We start from the raw sequence: 19065 nt of genomic DNA, 5'->3' as shown, positions 1-19065 counted from the left end.
AGCACTGACCATGAAAAAAAGCGTCCTGTGCCTGCCAGGGATCGAACCTGGGACCTTCCGCGTGTTAGGCGGATGTGATAACCACTACACCACAAGCACATCCGAGAACGCTCTTCCCGATGAAAACTGTTGCAGACGGTACCCCTGGTGACGACCTACTTCTGCGACCGGTTGCTATAGGTAAGGTGGGCCCGTGTAGCGAGACAGCATTCGCAAGAACCTTTTCAACAACGCTGGAGGGCTAGCGCCTTCTGAGGGCGAAAATGCACACCAGTGTGGCGCAACAAACCCTGGTAGCTGGATTATGCGGTCAAATTTAAAATGACTTCAGGAGCTGCAATCAAGTGGTATTTTTTCGGAGCATACTACAAGTCACTTAAACATTAGGTTTTGAGGAGAATGTGAGGTGGAAAGACTTAGTGTTGTCACTGTAGTAAAATAAGTGATTGGAGAAAAAGAAAATAGAACGGAAAGCTACAATCGACATAACTGACTTGAGTAGCATTACTCAAATACAAAAGGCAGACGTCGATTAATGTGTGCTTCGGTGACATGTGTATCACGTCACAACCTCTATTTAGACTTTGCGTGGACGTACAGGAGTGCTGTAGGGTTACGTTGGCCATCTTTACACAATTATAACGTGCTACGCACTTTGTTCGCCCTGGCATGAAAATTATAACCTCGAGAAAATGCCTGCCAGAAAACGGGCTTGCCCGCATTCGTGAGCGTACTACAAAGTTCAGGAAAGAATTGTTCATAGGGCCTCTCTCTTCGGCTTGAGCTTCATGATCTGAGAGTTTAATAACATTTTCGAATAACCGTCAAAGGTAGAGATTCTAGCAGCAAGGGCGCAATTACTCATTAAAGTCCACCGAGCGTAGCCATACGGCTCCATAGAAACTATTTAAGATATCACGCCAACTTCTTAGCTGAAGAAACATTCGTATGTAGGTATAAATGGCACCTAGGTTGATAAAATATGAGTAACCTAAAAGCGCTTAGAGCAGAGGGCTAGGACGTATTTTTCATGGTACGTGACTTTGGTATTTTGTAATTTTCTATTTCTTCAGCGTGAATGCCGCCTGCCTGTAGAGTGCAGTAGCGTACAAATTATACCATGTCATCATGGAAAGAACATAACTTGCAGTGTTATTGATCATCTACAGCCCAGTACGATGCGCTCTCCAGCAACAATGTACAGAAAAGTTGAAACTTTCTCTTACATCATGCTTTATTCAATCGTATACTCAGCATTTAAATCCTTTCTCTGCCCACTGAACAAACTGAAATGATGCAGTGCCCTGGTGAAGCGTTATTAAGTGTGGTGTGGTATAGCCCAACTGGTTTGAATGTCGAGTCAGGTAGCATGATCTTATGAAACCCTTGGGGATACGCATTTCTCGATTGCGAGCCGACCTATCTTCCTCACAAGTTTGAAACTCTAGTACGTAAGGCAATATTCGTTGGGCGGCTGCGTAATTCATGTATAACACTTTCGCGCAGGATTATTACAACAAGGTCCGTGTTTTACTACTTCACGACATTTGAAAATGTCCTGCAAGTAGGCTCTTATATACATTTCCCTCTCGCAATTAATCTAACATAACATTAATCTAGCACTTTGTTTATACGTTTTGCGCCATTCACTCAGGGAGGGCACCGTTATAAAGCAGTGCACTCGTTGTATCTGCTAAGGCGCTGAATGAACAGGTAACTTTGAAATATGTGACAAGAAATAACTGAATATGTTACTTTTTTAGGCTTTCGGTGTCGATGTAGCCGTGTTGTAATCGTGCCAAATGCATTGTTCACAGTTTCTTCGCTATTGTGTGTGTTGTCTTTTATTTTTTCCTTTATTTTGCAAAACGACGCTTATTGTATTTACAGAAATAATCTCGAATCTATTGCTTATGGGCTAAGAACTGCTCGAGATGCAGACCTGTTCTAGCAGTTGGAGATACCGCACTTTAAAGGCTCTGAGGTGCTTTCTTTTCTTCGACTTTCTGGTCAATCATTTTTCAACGATAAAAGGACTGCCCTGTTAGTTTTCTATTGATAAACACCAAAAACTGAAAAGAAAGTGGAGTCATTCCCGTATGCTTATTTTGGCTTCAGTTACTTTTGAATGTATTCATATGATACTTTTAGTTAGCCTTTCCATAATGCAGTGTAATAAAATATGTGTGGCAAAGAGAATGCGTCACTGATTACGCTCTTGGCCATCACACCCGGCTACACCAGCAGTTTTCAGTGGACATGTTTAATGTACAGACAATACAACATTTCTCTATATAGGCTTCTATGCAGCGCTTTACGTTTCCTTCTGTAAAGGAGTATTAATTTATTTTGGAATATTTGCATGTGTTTAAAAAGCTTGCGTATTCCGTCGGCAGGGTTCTGGACTTGCTCTTCGCTTAACTTTAACAAGAGCCTGTGACAACAGATGTACTGCGCCATGATAAATACGAATGTCTATAATAAAGTTTGTCCTTAAAATTCTATTTTGTTTTTGTTGATGTCCCAGAGCTGGCATATAAGAAACTTCTGGGGTGTGTTTTTCTTTCTAGTTTTTCTTTATTTGTGCAGTTTAGCCAACATGAGCCCTTGCCACATATTTCGCTCTGCCTCAAGGATAGTTTGATGACAAAACGCATGTCTGATATGGTGTACACAGTATCATGCAATTACAGCAGTATGTGTGCCACTTAATAAAGATTCTATATGTTAATTTTCGCACAGAAAAGTACTGGCCTGTCAAATGAAATATTTTCAAAAATTCTGCCTATGTTTCACGAAACCAAATGGAAGTGATTATCGTTTCGGGGTTAGGTCAAGGTTCAAAATTTCGAGGTGTATTTGTGGAAGTGAAATAATATTGTATTATCTACGTCGTATTTGTAACGTTTACGAAACGCTACAGGCTAATGTAAACGTTTCCAAGCTATTAACCAAGGAATAATATAAACCAAGATATGCAACAGGCATACTTCAATTTCGTTTGATTTCAAAATGAGCCATGGTTAATTTGAGACACTTGCACTGAGCGGAGTCAATATAATGCATAACATTCAGTCAGATTGCAACGTCATAACATTGCATGTCAAGAAGCAAAACGTACAGTGTGCCTGCCAGGGATCGAACCTGGGACCTTCCGCGTGTTAGGCGGATGTGATAACCACTACACCACAAGCACAGCTGCGGCGCCCTCGCTGAAGAAAGTTGTTGCAGACAGTATCTCCGGTGGTAACCTGCTTCTGCGACAGGTCGCTACCGGGAAGGCGGGTACGGGTTGCGGCACCATAAGCAAGGACCGTTTGGACAGCGCTTGGAGAGCTAGCGCCTTCTGACGGCGCAAACGCACACCAGCGAAGTGTAACATAGCCTGCAGCTGGATTATGCGGTAAAATTTAAAAGCACCTCAGGACCTGCAGTTAGGTGGTCTTTTCCCAAAGGATGCTACATGTTACTTAAAGGATTAGGTTTTCTGAGGGATATGTGAAGTGGAAAAACTTTTGTTGTCAGTGTAGTGAAACAGTGCGACTGGACAAAAAACAAAACAGAAGGCTACAATTGACCTAACTGCTGCGTGTTGCACCACTCAAATAACTAAGGCAGACGTGGGCCAGTGGATGCCTCAGGACACTCGTACCACGAAAGAACCTCAATTTTGACTACGCGAGGAAATATGGAGGGCTGTAGGGTAATTTTGACCGTCTTTACACAGTTATAACCAACTCCACACTCTGTTCGCCCCGGCTTGAAAGTTATGACCACGAGAAAATACCTGCCAGAAAACGTTCTTGTCCGTATTCGAGAACGGACTGCAAAGTTTAAGAAGTGGGTCGCTCCTCTTTATTCCACTTGAGCTTCATAATATGAGTGTTTCATAACGTTCGTAAGTAGACCTCAAAGGTGAAAGAGCTATAATTCATTAACGTCCACCGAGCGTATACCCACGCCTCTACAAAGGAAAACGTTCACACAAACTTTTTAGCTGAACAAAAATTCGTCCATAATGATGAATGTTACCTAGGTTAATATTTGTGATTTACTGGGACCCGACTGGAGCGGAGTGCCAGGACCTATGTTTCGTGGCGACGTTGATATCTTGTAGTCCTCTATTTCTTCAGCAATGTAAATACTACATTGGCGCATAAATCATGTCATGTCATGAGAAGAGCATGGCTTACAGCGTTACTGACCATCTACTACATAGTATGGAGCGCTGTGTAGTAGCAGTGTACCGAAAAGTTGATAATTTCTCTGAAATTTGCTGTATTAAATTATATTTTTCATTTTTAACCCTGTCGCTGATTATTGAATTTAGAGAGATGGTGCAGTACACTGGTACATCTTTGTTAAAAGTGTTATAACCCTCAGGGTTCAATACCGAGCCAGATAGCGTGGCCTTATGGAACCCTATGATGTACCGTCTTTGCCAAAAGTAACCAGGCTGAAAGGTTTGTTTCTCAGCCGTGTTTGGAATCCTTGATCTACCGCAAAAGTAAAAAAGTGGCCTTCACAGATAAAGGCGAGTGGCTTTCTTTTCGTACAAGTGATTAAAATTTTAAGATGTCCCATAAACGCTGCACTACAGTGCGAAGGAGTACACTGCGCAGCCTGGTTACTTTTGGCAAAGACGGTACATATCCCAGCACTGAGAGCAGATCTTTATTTCTTACTACATTGCACCTCTGGTTCGTAAGATAGTCTATCAATGTGCACATTTGTGATTCGTCAATCTACCTCCGTGCAGGGTAATTATAACGAGGGTCGTGTTTCGCTGCATCATGATATTTGAAAGTTTGCTGCAAGAGTCATTTTTATACATTTCTCTCTCGCAATTCATCTAGCATAATCAGCATTTTGTTTTACTTTTTACACTATGCAGTTAGGAAGGGCACATCCATAGCGCAGTGTACTTGTACTTTGTGTCAAGCCAATACCGAACTGCTAACTTTCAAATCTGTGCCAAGAATTGATTAATAGGTTACTTTTCTAGGCTTCATTGTCAATGCGTGTTAGCGCCACTAACGCATTTATCACAGTGTGTGTGTTATTGTATATGTGGTCTTTTATTTTGCAGTTTAGAAAAACGAATTTTATTTCATTTCAGGAAATAATCTCAGATGTTTTGCTTACAGGTTATGAATTGCTGAAGGTGCGAACCGGTCCTTCCACCGAACTTTAGACGCTGTGAGTTTGTATCGGATTAGCAATAGATAATTGTTCCTCTTCTACATTCTAGTCAATCATGTTTCAGCCATAAAATGACTACGCTGTTAATTTCATATTGACAACACCATAAATTAAAAACAAAATGAAAACATTCCCATATGCTTATTTTGGTTTCAATGACTTTTGGCTGCATTCATATCGAAGTTTGAAGTTTTTGAACTAGCGTTTCCTTAAACTGTTTTAATAAAATCTGTATGGTCCAAAGAATACAGCACTCACGACGCCCTTGCCCGTCACACCTGGCAACATCAACAGTTTCTAGCTAAAACCGTTGGTATAAAGACAGTGCAGCAGCATATTTCTATATAGGCTTGGATATGGCGATTCACGTTTCGTTCTGATGAAGAAGTTTTACTTTATTTTGGAATGTTTGGATGTACTGCAAAAGCTTGCGTATTTTGTCGGCGGGATTCTAGACGAGCTCCGCTCAACTTTAAGAAGAGCCTGTGACAACTGAGGTGTCGGCGCCATGATAAGTACCCATATCTATAATAAATTTCGCTCTTAAATTTCTGTATTTTGGTTTCCCAAGTGTGGAATGTTTTTTTTAGTATTTCTTTTTGTTTGTTTTTTGCTATGTATAGCCAGCCTGAGACGTTTTCAGCATGCCATACTTTTTTTCTGCCTAAAAGGTAGTTAGTTGGATGGCGAGCATGTCTGCGAATGTACACATTTCGGTGCAATTGTGCAATTACAACAGTACGTGTGCTGCTCAACGAAACTTCTGTGTTAATTTTCACACAGAAATGTATATGCCTGATTAATGAAATATCCTCAAAGCTCTGCTTATGTTTCACAAAATTAAAATGGAAGTGATTATATTTTCGAGGTTCGATTAAGGTTAAACATATCGAGACTTATTTGTTTGAGGGAAATGTTAATGCATCATTGTCTACATCGTATTTTTGTCGTATACGCAACGTTACAGGTTAATGTAAGCGTTTTCAAGCCATTAACGAAGGAATAATAAAAGCCATGCTATGCGTAAGGCATCCTTCAGTTTCATTTGATTGCACCACACGCCATGATTAATTTGAGAAACGCACAGTGCGCGAGGTCAGCATAACGCTTAAAATGCAGCCAGCGATTGCTAATTCATGCCACAGTTGTAAACGGTGAAAAGGAAGTTTATCGATGTAGGTTACTGCATCATGTCCAATGAACCTCGAGAAAAGAAACAGACTATCCATTAGCCGTTACAATTTGATCAAAACATTTTTATTCCTGAGTACTTTATGAATAAAGCCGCGTAGTCGGCGTGAACAGGGGCACAAAAAGAACCATGTGCCTGCCAGGGATTGAACCTGGGACCTTCCGCGTGTTAGGCGGATGTGATAGCCACTACACCACAAGCACAGCTGTGAGCCACTATTTTAAAGGAAAGTATTGTGGACGGTATCAGCGGCAGTGACCTACTTCTGCGACCGGTTGCAGTCGCGAAGTCGGGCGCGCGTTGCGACTCGACAAGGACTGCCGGCGGGGCGGGGGTTGAACTGCGCCGGACAGCCTGCAGACGGAATACGCGGCAAGCAAATTTGCTGCCAGTATTATTAGTACAGGAACGCTCCGCGCATTTAGAGGTCGCCTAACTGCGGTTTAAAGAAAGATGTCTTCACAGCAAGGGATCCGCATACAGCATAGAACAGATTTCTACGAAAGTTTTTTTTTTTTTTTTTTTTTTTTTTACATATGCTATGCGTGTTTTCCGCAAAGACCAGTTATACAGAGCATTTATACGCAGCAAGGCTCTAGAAGCCCACAAAATGTGCAAGATATGCCCAAATTTTATCACTAAACTCATTCGTGCTGTAAAAACCCTGCCTTGTATTAACCTATTCAACTAACCGGACCGCGCACTAGAATTGTTTGGAAGGCACTCGACACCGGAATTAGAACTCAGTCAGACACAATAACTAAAATTATAAAGGCCGGGACAGAATTATAAGGGGTTGAACTAGCTAATGCCTTCAACAGCTGTCTTATGTCGCTTGGTGATTTTAACTGTCATGAATGTTCATAATGACAAAACATTTTTTTTTAGATCTGGTATCACGAAGTGAGCCCGTTTTATTATTTTTTGTGATTAATAACGGCGAAGCACCCGATGCAGGAGGCATTCAGATAGCATCTGTAAAATACGTAACTAAATTTACGTAACGTAAATACGTAACGTAACGTAAGGCACTTTGCCTTAGCCATATTTTCGACCTGGCCTTCTCAGCCGACATTTTCCCGAGTAGTATAAAATGGTGAACGTACAGTTGGATTCGAAAACGATGATAGCAATGAAATGTCGCATTATCGACCTATATAGCCTGCATTTTTTAATATTTTTTTTTATTTCATAAGGTGAGGAGAAAATAGTTCTAAAGTGTCTGTCTTCATTTACTTACCGTCATAACCTCCTATGGTCAGCCCGATATGGCTTTGTCAAGAATGGGTCGACAGGACTGTCGTCTTCACACAAAAATAATTCATTATTGAGAATTTTGAACGGAAAAATATGCTTGTCGGACCTTTTTCGGACTACTCAAAAGTATTTTGATCTTACTACCCACACGATACTAATAAATAGAGTTATTAAGAAAACATCAATGGGATGACAAAAACTATTGGGATTATATTTGCGACGTATATCTCAGGGTGTATTGATTGGAGCAGTAACTTCTGCAGTGACGTCAGTAAAAACAGGTCGGCCACATGGTAGCCTTCTGTATCCGTTTTTATTATGCTATACCTAAATGAGAAAATCTGTCTTCATGAAACGTTTTTTGCAACGACTCATCTGAAGATTTAGCTAATAAGGCCAACATCACATTGTAAAAATAAATGCATGTAACTGTCTAAAACTTCACCCACATAAAACCGAAGCTGTCCTATTTAACCCCCGTCACATAAATTTACGTTACCGCAAATTGTGTTAAATAACACCAACGCTGAAACAGTAAATTAAATCCTTGGACAAATATTTTATTTGCAGTATGGCGTGGTATGAACACGGGAAGTACGTGGTTCATAAGTTGTCCAGGACTACTGGCATCACACGCAGCCACTGTTATCTCTCAAGGTACCCCATGAGGTACATTCACGGTAAAAGAGAGAAGTGTTTTTGGCAGTTTTACGTTTCAGGTCAGTTTATTTAAGAATAAAAATTATAAAAAATTAAAAAGAATTAGTTTATTTTAGCAAATTTGAAGGAGTACACAACTTCAACAGCTTTCTATTATTTGTTGGGGTGTCGAACAGTCGTATAACTGCGATGAGAAAGCCAACAGCAACGTTCCACTCTCTAATAGAAGAATTATTACTGGATGACATATTTACTACTTAGAAATTCTTTTCATCAGAAGAAAGTCTGTCAGACATTTTACTCCTAAAGCACGCGAAGAATCAGAAAAATGGGCCTAACAGGTAGTTATGATTTCAAACCGAGGAAATGAGATAATCACAAGTTTTAACACAACATCTGGATACTACTTCCAGCATGAGCTCTGGAGCCAAAAGCAGCTCGTGTGCCTATCAGAGATCGAACATGGACCTTCCGCGTGTTAGGCGGATGTGAAAGCCATTATACCGCAAGAGCAGCTTTCTTTTTTGCATTATGGTATTTATTACACGCGTTTAAACCCAGGAAAATATTCATTATTTACAAAGCAATCGGATTGTTGCCGAACAAGTTCAATTGAAATATACAACACAACATCACACAACTAAAATACGCCTTAGCACAACTCCACTAAAATGGTGGCAAGAAAAAAGACAACACATTAATATTGGGAGCCAGTCCGGTTGATATTCACTGTCTTAAGTGGCTCGCAGCTTGTGCACCATATAGCCGAAATGAATACTGGAGGAAACGAGAGGCTCAGCATTTTAGTCCAACATGCGCGTTTTCCACAGGCTGTGCAGTCCAAGAAGGAAAATCGTGACAATGACCCAACGTGACCATGAACCCTTTGACACCACAAGCACAGCTGAGAACAGTTAATTAACAAACCGGAGGCCGTTTGCAGAGCTCGCAGCTGTGTCCAGTTTATGTAACCGGCTATGCATCTCAGTTATGCATTACGTCCTACCGGCTCCAACTGCCCTGATACCTTCCTTTTTCACACAACTCAAATTGTTTAGAGAGCGAGCCTGGCGTAACAGCTCCGCATCATGGAGTGAATGAAAACGGACAGAAGCATCCAAAGCGCCATACTTACCGCACTATACTTTTGTAAAAAAAAGACGCCTGCAAACGAAAAAGTGAGGAAAAGCAGGAGTGATCGGAATGGCAATTATAAAGATACCCGGTAAAGAAATTTGAAGAGTAAATAAAAGTTTCGGGTTTGTATCTTTCTCTCATTTCATATGTAGCAAGCAGTGAACGTCTTATTTTACTTTTTAGCGGTATAGGAAGCATACTTGTAGCGTATAGCTGCATGCCTAGTTTCGCGTGGGAAACATTTATTGAACTGGGGTCGCTCCTGGCATTTATGTATCATGAACTCATTGAACATTTAATGAGTAGCCAACTTGAAAACCATAACGTATGTCAGGGGAGTTAAGATGTAACCTGAGGTGGCCGATAAATAGACGGGAAGATGCACTGAAAATTTTGCTGAAATATCCATGCCGTGGGTGGTACGGGAGAGGGCTGATTAGAGGTTATTGGGAGAGCCTTTGCACTTCATCAAACCATATTTCTTTCGAACGCCGCTTCTGCAGGGCCAATGAAGCCTGTGATAACAAGGTATGGGATGTAATATATTTATTTTAGGCACTCGCTGATTGATAACTCAGGTGTGCAAAGCTGATCTCAAGTTAAGCATTGAGCCCGCCGCAGTGGTGCAGTGATTAAGCCGCTCGGCTGCTTTGCCAAAGGATGCGGGATCGAATCTGTCCGCGGCGGCCGCTTTTCGATAAAGGGGGACGGCACTCGTATCCTGTAAGCTGTCAGTGCCCGTGAAATAACTTTGTGGACGAAATTTCCGAAGCCCTCCACCACGGCGTCTTTCATAGCTTGAGTCGCTTTAGGAAATTAAACATAAAATAAACCGAACCGAGTTAAGTCTTGCATTGCATATATCGCGGCTAAACTAGATATGACAATGTGTGGGGCCGATGTATTTTGCACCTTCAGGAATTGCCTACCGCAGGGTTCCGAAAACAAAGCTAAGTTAACGTGAATGAAAAGATGTAATGCATTTATTTAACACTGTAGCCCTTCTAATAAGAGGTGTAAATTTAGGTCAAGCAGGGCAAATTCGCCTAAACTTGGCATGTGAAAATTGTATCGCTTTGCGGTAGGAATTTCTCAGCTTGAAGTTGCCTGCATCATTCATTGTTCTTATCACTCACTTAATATCCAAGCAGTACCTTAGTAACTTCCAACTAGTTCCAACATGCCTTACTTTCTCAGACGTAAACCAAAGATACTCGTTAGTAATGTATGCATGTGATGTTTCGCGGTTAGTATTGAATTCGCATCTGGTCGGTTCCAAAAAACATTTGACATAAGGGCACATAACACTCAGACTTTCATTCACGGTAAATAAGCGAGCGCGAAAAAGGCGAACACGGCAGGAAAAACAACACGACATAAGTCGACTTTTCTGCCCTGTTCGTCTTTTTCGCGCTCGTTTGCAATGAATGCCTACAGACTATACCTAACTTTCCACGTTGACACTGAATGTTTACTGGTTCATTGCATGAAGTGCGGAGGGATTGGTAGCGCATACTAAACGTCTAGAGTCGTTATTTTTTTTTAATTATGTTTAGTAACCACCGTGAACGTAAAATTGTCAAACGTACTCATAATATTTTAAAGTTTTGATCATTGGGATGGTTATGATAAGAGAAAACAACAGTTCATCGAACCTAGATAACCAGCAGTGTGCCCCGCCATGGTGGTGCAGTGAAGGGCTCTGACTGTTGTGCCCAAGGAGGCGGGATCGAATCCCGGCCGCGGCGGCCGTAGTTCAATGGAGGCTGAAGTCAAGACGCCCGTGTGCTGTGTAATGTTTGTGCATGTTAAAAGAACCCCAGGCGATCAAAATTGCCGTAGCCCACTCTTTTTCACAGCCAGAGTAGCTTTGGGAAGGTAATCCCCATAAGCCAAACCATACCAACATCCTATTATACTTCTATAGGTTTTCTTTATTCCCGGTAGACTTACACTTTTCTGGTGCGCTATTTATTTATACGGGAAAACAGCATTGCAAGGTTCCTAGCCTCGCAAGTTTCGTTCAGTCTTGCTGGAAAATGCTGTCGTCGCCAATTACTCATTCCGATAACTGATTAATTTGTCCATCTTTTGTGACTATCACATAATTTCGCCGTTGATAACGATTTACTTGCCAAATCCTCGGTATGCAATATTCACCTTCGCCCCGAATTGCTATTAATTTTTCTGTCTTTGATGTTTCTCCTAAACATTTAGTCGATTGTACAGTCATTCTTTAAAAATTATCTGTGATTTGCAGCCTGTGCATGCTTGTTCCAAAAGGTATTTCTTCCTTCTGTCATTGGTCCACTTAAGACATGAAGGCGCTATACAGAGATAAACAAATCAGGGGTAAAGTGGCCACATTGGTTTCCACGTAAAAATAAATGGCATGTGTATATTTTTTTTATTTCACTGAATTCTTGTTATAATATTTTACGTGTTTCGTTTTATTCATGCCTTTGTGTGCTGCCCATGGGGTGATGTAGCGTGCACACCGAATCGTAATGAGTGCTAAGCGTAATTCTTTGCATCTAAGTTCTCACGCTTTTAAAGGCTTCTCAAGAAATTTCGACGATGTTCTTGCAATGAGTTACATGTAACTCCAGTGGGGATGTATCTGGATAGTGCGCTTCTTCTTTGTGTAGCCCGAATGCACGGCAAGCATTCTGGGATTTTCCGCCGAATGGACTTAAACATGTTGCGTACCGTTTGCATCAAGATGTTTATTGCGCGCCTCTAACATTGTGCGTAATTAGTCAATTTCTTAAGAAGCCACGACAAACGTGTGCTTCGTACTTTCCCAACGCGTTCCGAGAATTAATATTATTTAGTGAAAGAACGTATTTAGCAGCGCCCAGAACCCATTTGTGCGGTCGTGTGAGTTACTTAGAGCTAATGCAAGAGACTCACGGACTCATCCCTGAAATTGATCCCTGCTCGATTGATTCCTGCCTGTTCCACCCCTCCCCTTGATACCATCAGAATGGGAACAATTAAGGGGAACAATTAGCACACATACACACGCGCGGTTTACGTATACTTGCCGCCCCATGTAGGATTTAAAATCAACCTGTAAATGTATATTTTAAACGCAGTCCTGGTCTTTCCCTTGGTGACTAACCTTAAGGAACGGTGTCAGCAAATGGCAAAATTAAAGGGATACTTGAGGACAAGTCCGCATACTTTTTTGTTGCGAAGAAAAATCGTTTCCCTTTCTGGGTACATTGACGCCTGTGCGACGAAAACAAATATATACATTTATTGCTGGGAAATATTTACTTCGTCATATCCCCATATCTGGATCATAGCTTGTGACATGCACAATCTTAAGGACTCCGCGATTACCATACACAAGTGAATGGTGGTGTAGCCTAGCCTTGGAGATGAGCGTTCCTCTCGAAAAAGAGTGCCAATGAAGCGCAGCGCACTTCCGTGATCAGCCGATGCCACCGACACTTGCACTTTATTTTTAGGCTCATCTTGTTTTAAAACCAGCTTTTAAAGGGAAGGAGAGCCTTCTTCTCGTTCCTGACAAAAGCTGATATTGCCACACTGGTGTCACCCTTCTGCCTCTACCATGTGGCCGAATTATATCTTGGCGCGGGAAGAACATCGTTTTCGTATCTAGTAGAGCTCTGCTTGTAGCCAGATTTGTCGGTGACGTTAGATGGATGTGCGGGGTAAAGAGGTACGCTGATCACAACGACATCACTGACGCTGCTCACCGACGCGCGGACGACACACCTGTCCATAAAGCAAGCCGTCGCCTCTGAGGCCTGCAACTAGAGTTTCAGCCACTGACGATATCGGTTCGAGCCATGACGTCCACTACCTGCAGCCAGACAAGTCAGAAGTACGGCAATCACCCCCCCCCCCCCCCCCCCCCCCCCCCCCCCCCCCCCCCCCCCCCCGTTCGTTCTTCTCGCCCTTCGATCACCGTCATCATTTCACGGTGACTGATTCAAGTATGTGGAAGACTGGCTGGTCAATTTTGACCGTGTGGCCGCGTTCAATCAATGGAACTACGAACGGGATCTAATAAACATGTATTTCGCGCTGTAAAACTCGGCGGAGATGTAGTTTGAGAACCAGGAGGCTTCCTTTGCAAACTAGGAAGCTTTTCGCCATGAGTTGCTCGCCGCAATCAGCTCGTGCGCGCGAAAAAAAAACTCACAAATCTTAATACGGTCCAAATCACGGCAGTAAAACGACAGAGTGGCTATGTTTGTGAAGAACATGACACTAATTTTCAGTTGGCCCGACATTGCTATGATTGAGGCAATGAAGATACGGCACTTCATGCGGCACTTAATGAGGCCAGCTGTATGCTGGCCTCATTAGTGACTTTCCAGGAACCCTCGCCGATTTCGCCTAAGAAGCCACGAGCATGGAATGTTCAGTGCAGGAGCGATGCGCGCAATACAGCCGTCAGGCATGTGTAACGGCCGCACACCACTGCGGGTCCATGCCAGACGCCGGGGACGAGGCGCTGCGAGAGCTTGTGCGGAGCATTGTCTATCAAGATGTCACTATTTGGCACCACCATTTAGACGAACCCTATCTTGGCGCGTGGCCAAACACCGCCTTGGTCTCTCGAGCTTTGCCTCATTAAAAGATCAGCTGTACTGTTCTACGTCCAGCCGCGTTTGTCAGTGACAATAGTGACTTCTGCCGAAAACTTGTGGCTTTCGAAATGAACATCTGAACAGTAAAAACAAAGGGGGGACCTAAGTCCTGCTGTCAACGACCTCGTTAATTACCTTGCTTCCTGGGCCATTTTTACATCTGAAGAGTTAAAAAGGAGGGGGGGGGGGGGGGGGGTTCAAATCCTGGTGCCAATAACCTCTGTAATTACCTTCCTTCCCGGCCCATTATGTTTTTAGATTTTTCTGCTGTCTCCTGACGATTCACAGAGTAATTGAGTGGCTACAAAATGTGACATAGCAGCCGGTCCGTGCTAAAAATTGAACACTATATTTCTGCTATCATTTCTCATTATCCTTATTAGCTCCTTCTTTGAGAGAAGCGAGAGCTCTTTTGTTCTGTGAAACCCTTGTCTTGACCGGGAATAAGCGTGGCTGCCAGCCCTCTTAGGGCGGAGGTGAGAATGTTTACGCTGAACCCACTCAGTTACAGCAAGCACCTTCGCACTCACGATAATTCCACCAGACCGAGCGAGCGCAGAGCTTATTGTTCTTTCCCTAGCCAAGAATGAAGCATGCACAAGCGGAGAAAATGCCAAGCTGTATTTCACGAACACGCGTACGCACGCACACATACCTACACACAATCAAGCTCATGCACACGAACCTCCCAAACGGCGGTACGCTCTCGGAAAAGCCGTTATGTATCCCTCAATTTTTTCTCCGTAGCCAGTGTTATTGCACGCTGCATTCTCAGAACTACTATTACCCCCGTTTAGTGGAGCGACTTATTATTTTATTTTTGTCATCATCAGGCGCGAAGTTTCTAGCCTTGGATCTTCACAAAAGCGATTTTCATTTCCGCACTCACTTGCCAGAAATGCATTGAACAATGGGAGATTTGTTTTTTAGTAGCTGCCTTCCCAGTATGAAACGTAGAGGAGTAAAGCATTTTGTATTTTGTCTGTGCACGAAGAACAGCGCAAGATGTTAAAGGTACATCGAGAGAATAAGTTAAAAACCCATAAGAGCATTTCCTTTTAAGCCAACCGCATACATCTCGTTCAGTCGAAAAGCCATCGCCATGGAGAAAAACGGTGTCGGAGAAAACACGCAATTGATTTCGTATAAAAAATGTGACGCAGCCGTAGTTTCTGCAGCGTTTTAGGTGGTGCCATGCGATTTCGCTTCCAATTTAGCACCCATCTTCAAATCTGGTTGGAGGCTAGATTGCGATAGGCTTTCGATGGCATATACACCTCTGACAAGTGTAGGTGTCCATTGAGAAGTGAGATATTGCGTCTACCTTTCTGCCATAATGAAGTTAGAAAAATATATTTGTGGTTGGACACTTGCGCGCGAGTGACACGAATTCGTTCATCTTTTGTATTGTGAAAGTAATGTACAAAGCTCCTCCGGTACTTCCTTGAGCACGGCACATATCACCGGCCCAATATTGGTGCTATATTGGCAATGCACTGGTCCTATGATGGGCAGGTTATTGTGAAGACAGTACCAATATAGGGCCAACAATTTGTGCTGCATAGGTATCGCTCTCCTGTGTACTAATTCTCCTTGCTATCTTCGTTTGCCTCTTAAGGCGGAAGCCTCCCTTGACTCATGAGTGCTGCAAACGGGAACTGTCAAAGATGTGTCCCTGTAAAATGTGTCCGCGGGAACTTTGTGATCGGATGTGTGCAGATTAAATGATTGAACGAATTATTAAATAGTTGATTAGGTAATTATAATTAATAAACATCATAGTATCTAATGATACTAGTGATTGTACATATACTAAATATGCTAGTGATGATGATAGCTACTGATATAGTTACTGCTAGAGATTGACGGTGATAGTGCCGGTATTGATGGTAGTGATAATAGTGAAGTTATGATAGTGATGCCGGGGATAGAGATAGTGGTAGTTAAAGTAATAATGATAATAATAGTGCTAATGATTAGGATAATTAGTGATGATATTTTCAACAAAATAGAGAGCGAAAACAAGAAAAATAACAAGGAAGAACGAAAGAAAGAGGAAACAAGTGAGAGAAAGGAGACAGGTTACTTCAGCTGGTAATTTAGCGCAGTCCTGTAACTTTTTTTCCCCGCCGTCCGCAGCTCGGGGGCTTAAATTGTTAGATAGCAACTGCCGCGGCCGACAACATTATTTTCCTTCCTTTTGGATTATTAGTTTTTATAAAACCATTATCATAAAAAAAATATAGATGCATTCGCGGAATGGAAAGGGGGTGTTAAAGACGCTTCGCGTGTATATTTGAGGCGAAGCATGACCGTCCCTTTACTTTCTTAAGACTGACATGTTACACGCAGTCCTGCTCATAGGATTCACAGCGTATACCCAGTAGTGGCTCACGTGACCAGACATGGCTGATCACATGACTCGCTGATTTTGAGTCACGCAACCAGCTGCGTGACGGCTTTATCACGCGAAGATCGCCGTCCACGTGTGAGGCACCTGCCCCTGCGGTCGCTGTAGTAGGTCACGTTGTCGCAAGAAGTGTAGCCCTAAGACCTCAGTGTGTACAGCCCATCCTCGTTCTGCCCTGTCAATGCCTAATGCAATCGCATTAGAACACCCGTTATCGCAAAACGACTGGCACCCCGAGGGCACGGAAGGTGTATCTCCCAACTACGGCATCACGAACCACCAACACATATCAACCACCGCTCTCTAATGGCATCCTCCCATCTCCAATCTGTGCCCCAGTGTGACGGTACTATAGTTTTAAAACTGTTCAAAGCGTAGTGCAGAGAGCTTATCCTGTTTCTTTCTGCGTGCACCAATTAATCTCACGAACCGCACTTTCTACTAGCTTTTGGAAGGAGGGGGAATGGCACTGGCGCAGACGCAAGCTGAGGTATACAATACCAGCACGCTCGGAGGCCCAGGTCTGAAAAAAAAAAAAAAAAACTCGTCGCCTGCTCAGAAAAGAGCCATGAAGTTGCAATGCTTGAGCAAGAAAAGGCATGCAAAAATAATTGGAGATAAGCTAGTAGTGTACGTAAATGAATAGCGTTAAATGTCCCACTACAAATAAGAACCGCCGCCGCCGTTAGTGTTGTGAGAGACGAATCACGGGCATCGCTCTAGCTCATGTTGGCTAGCATGTGATATTGCCGGACAGTGATTCTTCGTGCAACGTAATGCGACCACGAGACAAGAGTGATTTCATAGGAACTGTCAACCTGGGCTTCTCAGTTCAGATGGAGGGTGACGGGAATGAACCCTCCAACATCCTTGCATTCCGTGTTGGATATGCCCCACCAGCAGGCCACGTACACGTTCGCACGGTTTGGTTGGGCGGGTTTTATATCTATGTGGAGTAGTGGCGTAAGCATATATCTTACGATCGTACACGCTAAATGGTATATGTGAGGTATGAGAGGCGGGGGTTGAAAGATTGTTGAATAAGCAAGTGGAAAAATGCATGTATACAAATAAGGATCCCCAAATGTATCCTTAAGGATATACATGTATACATTTTGTACACATGTAAATGCTGTACCGTCATACCCCCAAAACCGTAGCTTAAGCATTCTAGTAGAATTTTATCAAAAAATGTCTAATAATTGAGGATGTCCGCCTCGAAGAGTAATGGCAGACATATTTCGAGTTGTACAGCGAACTCTGAAAATAATGAAAATAAAATATTTATGGCACTCAACATTGACTAAAATTTCTTTTGCTTGCGTATCTCTTTCAGATCCATTCAGAACCGCTGCTTGCAACTTTCCACTTGCATGGTTTGGCCGGTTGCTTAGTGACATCTATGAGGCCGCGATGACAACAGGCACCAGTAGAGAATTGAATAGTGCTGACGCGGCAAACCAGCATCTCTGATTACTTTCAGTAGTAATTCAAAATATGCCCAATAAAGGTAACACGTTCCTGCAACGAATTTTTTTGCCTAAGTCTTATTTCTTGGTGTGTTCGGTTAATTCGAAAACCCGCTTAATTCGAAGATTTCTCGCGGTCCCGATGACTTCGAATTAACGAGTGGTTCATTACAAATCAGGCATTTGCAGCAACGCTTCCATTCTCGGAAGCCACTCAAACACTTCGTCCTGTGTCTTGAAAACTTCCATCACGCAGCCCAAATCGCCTGGTTTTAACCCTGCCAGGAATGCATAGCCTCACTTTCTTAACAACTGATCAGCTTAAATTTAGAATACCCGCCCTCTATGCCGATGTTACCTCGACGAAAAGAATCGAAACGCAAAAAATAACCACTCGAAAGCGCTAAAATAGTGGACGCTGGGGTGACATGTCAAAAATCAGCGGAGGCTGCGGCTGCCCTTTTCTAAGCAGCTGAAAAAATAAAATCTCTCGACGAAATTTCTTCGTCTTAAGTAATTGGCAAATACTTTCATTCACAAAAAAAAAGTTGTATTATGTGAAAATATATTTGTGCTCATATTTGCTTCATTTCCTCATGTCTGCCGCTTGATTGCTCGTGTTTTCAGTGTCACTGAAACATCGGCCTGCCTATCGAGTATATAAACATCGGCCTGCATCGCCAATATCGCCTCCGTCCTTTCTTAATCACCGAGTGATCGAACGGCGTGCTTTATCCGCACGCGCCGAGATAGCTACGTTCTCAACAAAATTGTCCAGGCCCTCCGCTACGCAGCACGCTACGCCCAGTAAATATTGTCACTGCGTTGTTGTCGGTCTTGTACTAAGTACTACAGCAGTCCCTAAAGAACAGAAAAGCCACTGGAATCATAACACATGCTCTCACTAGATTTAAGTGTCTATCCCACTGGCTTCACCTACTTGAACTGTTTGTGTCGTTGTGTCGCTTTGTTAGCCCGCAAGCCCTTCAGGATTCATCACTGCAGCTGTGCGAAAGTCGCTTTCTCGAAACTGAATTGCGCAGATATAGGTTAGCATTTCTACTAAATATATGAGCAGTGCAGTCAAAAACCGAATTCAACAAGAATCTA

General features: G+C 42.8%; 3 non-coding genes across 3 annotated transcripts; all 3 read right to left on the bottom strand.

Moving 5' to 3' along the window:
* Positions 1-26: 26 nt before the first annotated feature.
* TRNAV-AAC (transfer RNA valine (anticodon AAC)) lies at positions 27-99 on the bottom strand. Its single transcript has one exon. It is a non-coding gene; the product is annotated as a tRNA-Val (tRNA).
* A 3024-nt stretch (positions 100-3123) lies between these two features.
* On the bottom strand, positions 3124-3196 carry TRNAV-AAC (transfer RNA valine (anticodon AAC)). Its single transcript has one exon. It is a non-coding gene; the product is annotated as a tRNA-Val (tRNA).
* A 3328-nt stretch (positions 3197-6524) lies between these two features.
* TRNAV-AAC (transfer RNA valine (anticodon AAC)) lies at positions 6525-6597 on the bottom strand. The gene has a single exon. It is a non-coding gene; the product is annotated as a tRNA-Val (tRNA).
* Between the last annotated feature and the right edge of the window lie 12468 nt (positions 6598-19065).

This window comes from Amblyomma maculatum, chromosome 4 (assembly GCF_055883805.1).
Source record: "Amblyomma maculatum isolate TAMU_Amacu chromosome 4, ASM5588380v1, whole genome shotgun sequence".
NCBI lineage: Eukaryota > Metazoa > Arthropoda > Arachnida > Ixodida > Ixodidae > Amblyomma > Amblyomma maculatum.
Note: the sequence above shows the minus strand (reverse complement) of the source record. Positions and strands in the feature narration are given on the sequence as shown.